This window comes from Malaclemys terrapin, chromosome 13 (genome assembly GCF_027887155.1).
Source record: "Malaclemys terrapin pileata isolate rMalTer1 chromosome 13, rMalTer1.hap1, whole genome shotgun sequence".
NCBI classification, from domain to species: Eukaryota; Metazoa; Chordata; order Testudines; family Emydidae; genus Malaclemys; species Malaclemys terrapin.
The window spans coordinates 13176175-13182544 of record NC_071517.1 but is presented as its reverse complement, the minus strand read 5'-3'; positions in this window follow the sequence as shown (position 1 = coordinate 13182544).

The following is a 6370-nucleotide window of genomic DNA, read 5'->3' as shown; positions in this document are numbered from 1 at the left end:
TCAAACAGGACTATCTCTCCAACAAGCAGCAGGTCAGTAGGTTGGGTTTAAATCAGATGTATCTGAAATGTGCTGCCTTCTTGAAAGTTGTGCTGTGTTTTTGCACAAGCACTCTCTCATTCTTCAGCAGTTATAGAAAGCTATATCTTACTTATGTAGCACTTTTCCCCTAGTACTGAAATGCAGCCACCTCTGGTGTGAAGCATGACAGCTGTTTAACAGGGGGGTGCAAGGTGGAAGTTCCTGCAGGCTGGGCTGTGTCTGAGGACCCAAAGGCTTTTCAGAACATCTCGCTGTGCATATGTATTTGCTGAGATGTAAGATTTCCCTCTTGGAATGGATGGGAATTCTAACAGCCACAGGGAGATGCCTTGCTCGCTAATGTGCTCTTGACTCCTGTTGGGGTGGGTGGTAGTTAGGATTTGGCCAATACAAAATAAACCAGAATTCTTCTTTTAAAGAGATGGGCTTTCTTTTCGTAAATCTTTTGGAGACGTCAGCAGCCTTGAAGGGAAACGAGGTCTTATTTAAGGGGATAAACCAAAGACTATATATTTCAAGATGAATCACACTCTACCCAAACACCTCCGGTTCCTGGAATCGAACCAGGGGCCAGTCCACCTTCTCAGTGAGAGAATCCTAGTCAGGATGTTCAGAAGTGGGTGTGCGACTTGAGACACCTTAAGGAGGTGTGGTGTTCAAAAGGCGGGTGATCAGCGCTTCCTGGAAATCAGGGTCCTTTAAGGTATCTCAAATTGAGGTCACTAGTTGCTCCTGAAAATCTGGGCTATAGATAATGCCAAGCAAATGTCCCCTCTGGCTAATGAACATTTGCACTCTGCACCATAGACTATATAGGCAGGAGACTTCCCCTCTACAGAGTTAGTGGTTGTGATCCATCCAGAGTGTTTTCTTTCTCCAGCTACTTATCTAGCTCTTCATTTGAAAAATGATTGAGGTACAATAAAAATCTTCGTTCAAGAGAGCAAATGATTTAACCCCACTTGCTGCCCTTGGGAGTTAGTTCCATCAAACAATTGCTGTTACTTCTCCTAGGCCTTTCATGGCAGCCTCCCAGAATACTTCCCACAAAGAAACACCCAGGGAATGCTTAAAGTTAAGAAAATGCAGCATTAAATCATGGAGCCCTGTCAGACAGGGGCCTCGGAGCGCTAGATCTGAACGTTGTGGCGAAGACACTCACACAGGCTGCGTGTATGGTGCCTGTGCTATCATACGTGTTTAGGGGGCGAGGGAGGAGAATGAGCCCCTTTCCAAAGAAGTTATGAGCTCAGTTCTGAAGGGGCTGTTGTTTGGCTGGGCCTATCTGCGTGCAGGGAGATGCCTGCCATCATATGCACCGCATAGAACATGGGCGTCTAGCCTGGTGATTTTCAAAGAGGATTATTAGCATAGTGTTCTAAGAGAATGTGCTAATAAGTTATTAGTCATGTGCTCCTTAAGTGGTAGACATTAGCATATGTAAATGCCCTGGAGCCTAGTGCTGCAAGCCTTATGTTCCCTCCAGCTTGCTGGCATTCTTACTGGCTATGTTGATACAGTACCATGTAATTGTTTGTCCACGTTACCTGTCCCAAATTGCTCACGGACTAAGACCCTTCATAACAATGGCAGATGGATAATAGAGATGGGGAATGGACGGACAAGTATGACATTACTGAGTTGATGGCATGGCTGGTTTGGGTAGTTATTCCTGCTGCCTGGGGCTGTATTTGGTCTCTCCCAGGGCAGGGTCATGGAAAAGGGGATGAGAATGCAGGAAGGGAAAATGGGAAGAGTGGTCCAGTGGAACTTGAGATGTGGGTTCAATTCCCTGTTCTGCCTGTGTGACTTTGGGCGAGTTACTTAGTCTCTCTGTCTTAGCTCTTACAATAGGGATAATAGTACTTTTCCGTGTGGATAGATGGCAAAGCGCTCCGGTACTGTGATAATGGGGGCTTGATTGATGGAGTGGGGCACGCTAAAGAGAGAGGAGCGGCGTGATGGAGGGAATGGGGTAGAGAGAGGAGAGGAGTGATGGAGGGAATGGGGTTGGGTGGCAGGGAGATCAAAGGCTGTGAGTGGCATAAGCATTAGTCTGAAGATGGAGGGGATCGGATCCTCTCTCTCCACAACACTTTCCTGTGCAGTCAGCTACCTTTAAGGTAGATGTCAGGTCTCAGGTCAGGTGACTAGCACCAGGAAAGACAGTCCAGTTCCTTGTCAGCACTCCTGAGTGTCACACCTTTAGTACAACCAGGAGCATCTATGTGAAGCAAAAGCAATTCTGATCTCCGTGGCATTTACTCGGTGCATTGTTCTGAGAACAAGGCCAGTTTGTCTGCGTCAAATAGCTCCTTAATAATATAGCGGAATTTGAATAAGTGGTGATGGGAGTCCTGTTCTTGCGGACAAAGTGTGACATTTTAAATGAAATTGCATCTTCTTCTCATTTTTAAGGCATGAAATGAACTTCATATCTTGATGCGATTTATCATTCAGCAGCTGAGCCAGATGCCTATATGGGTTCAATCTATAGCTCCTGAGATGATAGAAATATTAGCCTGGCTTATTAAAATCACCCACAGCTACCGCAGCTGTGTGTCAACAGGAAACAAACAAATAGTGACTAGTTCTCATAGGAATGGAGTCTCTGTTAACGTGTGGGCAATATGACTGTTGCTAGAATAGTTACAGATGTCGTTTTTTTTTGTTTTTTTTTTGTTTTTTTTTTTTTTTTGCCATTACAAGCTAGTGCAGCTCCTGGGTATCTGATTCCAAATCCAATCACAGAACCAGAATAGGCTTTGTTAAATATCGGTTCATCTAAAGCTTCCCAGTGAACATGAAACACAGCTCACGCAATTTTTCTTCTGAAACCTACATTTGTGCAATAATAACTTATGTTTATTCAGCGACTTTCATCCATAAAAAGCCCAAAAGGTTTAACAAATAGCATCTTCCCTGCTGAAATGCAGCCACCTCTGGGTTGGAGAGCAGCTGGACAATAGGCACCCAGAACTAAACAGAAAGGTGCAGTGAAAGGGAGACATTGGCCAAGGGAACATGAACGAACAACCTGCTCTTATCTCAAGAGGCAGCATGGCCTCCTGGGTGTTGGGGGATGTGGACTCTATTTCTGGCGCTGTCACTAACTTGCTGACTAACGGTGGCTAAGCCACTTCACCCCTCTCTGCCTTTGTTTCCCTTCCTGCACTTAGTCTGTGTAGGTTGCAAGCACTTTGAGGCACAGCCGGTCTCTTGCTATGTGTGAAGAAATCCATGAGCCTTGCAATATCTATGCTGAGATTGAGAGCTCATTCAACCTCCCTACCATAGACACATAGACCCCATTAAGTAGGTGCAAGTTATACTGAGATGTACATGCATATTTTTATCCATGGTGAGAATGTCCTGTAGCGAGCTCTGTGCACATCATGCACAGTTCTTGGTTTTGTACTTGTGTGCAGCTCCTAGCACAAAAGAGTTGGTGCAGTGAAGGGAGTGGACTTCGGTGTAAATAAACTCTGCAGGCTCATGGCCCCTTCTCTTAATTCAAGCTTTGACCAGTTTCACCTTTGTAGGTGAGGCTTGCTTGTTACATTGACACCTGCATGCCTCAACCAAGATCAGGGCCCTGTTGAGCTTACAGTGGGTAGGAGGGCAGGTGAAGTGACTTGCTTAAATAGAGTGGTAGAGACAGGAAGAGAATCCAGATCTGCTGTGTCCTAGTCCATTGCTTTACCTATGGGACCATGCTGTGTCTATAGGGCTTGTATGGCATCTCGTCACTTGGTTAATTTCAGATGTTGCAACACCTGGCTTCCTCTTCCTCCTCTAAAGAGCAGAGACCTAGTTTCTCTAGCCGCTCTGAATGGCTCACATGCTCCAGTCCCTGTATCATCTGGGTTGCCCTCTCCTCACTCCCATTTCCATCTTTACAATATCCTTGTTATAATTAGGTGGCCAGAACTGTGCAGGGGAGACAAATGTGGCCTCATTAATTTCTTGTGCCGTATTGAAATGATGTCCTCTCATTACATCTGAAATCTCCTTAATATGCATCGCCAAGTGCTGATACTTTCTGCTGCTGCTGCTAAGGAAAGCATTTGCTGCATTTCAGGATTTGAGCCACAATTCCTCCTACACCCTCCCCCGACTCAGCGTCTTGTGGTATATGGCTCCTGGAGCTGCACCCCTTTTCTTGTTTGAAAAAAATAAATCGCTGGATTGTCCCAGGAACAGCGAGAGACCTCCTGTATGTGCAACTTCCCCCATTCCACGAGAGAAAGGGGGATGCAGGGCTGCCTAGGTAACAGATTGGGAAGGTGTCCTTAAAAGCAAAATTTTCCAATTCCCAGAAGGAATGTAATTTGACAAAATGTACAAATTAAATGCAATGAATCAATTGTAATTAAAATGGAGGCAGCGTGTAATCTGGTAACCCACTTAAAGGCTCAGAACCTCATCTCCTAAAAGTGTTGGTTGAAATGGATTTGGAGCAAACCATGACACACACAGGTCCTCATTATCAATATACAAAGAGAGTCAGATCAAAAGCATCTGTGTCCCATCTATCCATACAGAGCATGGAGAATCACTTGATCTAACATTGCACCTTGCACATGTAAATATGTTTTGTGGACCTTTCTGTAAATGACATTATTAGTATAAAGACCTAGAACAGTGCAATTGGAATAGCATTCTCTGGGGAGCAGTCAAGGCAGAGAGCCAGGGTTGTGTTAGCACTAACACAAATCCAGATCTTCCACTATTCAAGGAATTTGGTGTTTGCGGGGTTACTGGAGTGTGGTCCAGTGGAGAGGGCACTGGGAGACCTGGCTTCAGTTCCTGGCTTTGCCACTGACCTGCTCTGTGACCTTGGGCCAGTCACCTCTGTATCTGTTTTCCCCTCCCACCCTTTCTGTTGGGAATGTAAGCTCTTCCGGGCAGGGGCCATCTCGGTGCAGAGCCTAGCACTACAGAGCCCTGATCTCAACTAGGGGTCTCTGGGCGCTGTGAGGAATAGTGGGGAGTGGTCTTCATATCTCCTCAGACACTGCACCTTTGCTATTTAACAGGAACAGAGAGTTTTGAGCCAACAATGAAATTGGAGGGGCGTGAGTGGCTTTTCTCTCCCCCTAGCTTTATGCAATGGGATGGCACGTAGTGTGCATTAGAGCTGGGGTGGCCAGACTTACCCTCCAAGCCAAATACGACAATCTTCAGAAGTTTGAGAGCTGGGGTGCACTTTCAGCCCCATGGGAGGCGCCTGCCAGGGCTTGGGGCCTGTGTGGAAGGAATTTAGCAATCCATTTCTTAGCAGGTAGGCATCCCCATCACAACCCCCATAGTGTGATTGGTATCACTGGTGGTGTCACAAGGCTCAGTAGAGAGGCCAAAGAGTGACTGACTTTCTTTCCCCCCCTTGAGGTGCTCTCTGCAGATCAGACCTAGACACCCTGGCAAATAGGGTAGCAGAAGCACACACTGCTGCTGCATGTGCTGTGTCTGTTGTGTGGATAAGGGACTCCAGTCTGGTATTTCGCACCAGGATGGTAACCCAGGAATTTAGTGTATTACCAGCCAACTCCCACCCACCCATCTCTGAGAACACCTTCTTCAGGACCTGATCAGCAAAGACAGACCCACCTACCCCCCCTCCCAATCCAGTATAGCTGGTGGGGGAAAAATGGCCTTGAGTTGGGGCAGGAGGGTCTCTCAAATAGTCCCAGATGGGGTTGGTCCCCTAAACTGTCCCAGATGTTGGAAAGGATCCAGGTTTCCATCCTATATACTTGAGCAATCAGTATCTCCTCTTTCCAGTACACTTCCCCCCCCCCCCTCAACTCTTCCACATGCACTCCCTTACAGCTGCCCAACTCCATGAGTTTCCCTGGGGCAATTTGGCTGATGTCTATGGAGCTGTAGCTTTGGGAGTGCACCTGAGGGAAGAGCATGGCCCTGAGTGTGACTTAACTTTCCTCTGCCTCTTTGGACACTTTCCCGCTGCGAATTCTGGAACAGAGCCAAGTTTGCCTTGGAGTTTTGCCAATAAATGTAATATTCTGTCCCAGCCACAATAGCACAGGTCTGAATCCAAGATCAACCTTGCTCCCAAGCCTGCAGGATTCAGCGCACAAAGGGGAGTGCAGGTGCTGGGTCAGGGAGAACTCCTGCCTGTTGTTCTCTAGTGGTGGCTTCTGGCTTGCTGAAGGCGGGCTGCTGGCAGACTCTATAAGGGGCTGCAACCCGCCCTTCCACTGAAGAAGGCGAGGATAATGTGACATGAGGAGGGGGAAAGGACTCTAGGAGTTGAAAAAAACACAGGGGGACTAGACCGGACGAAGGGATGGGAGGGAGGGGGAGG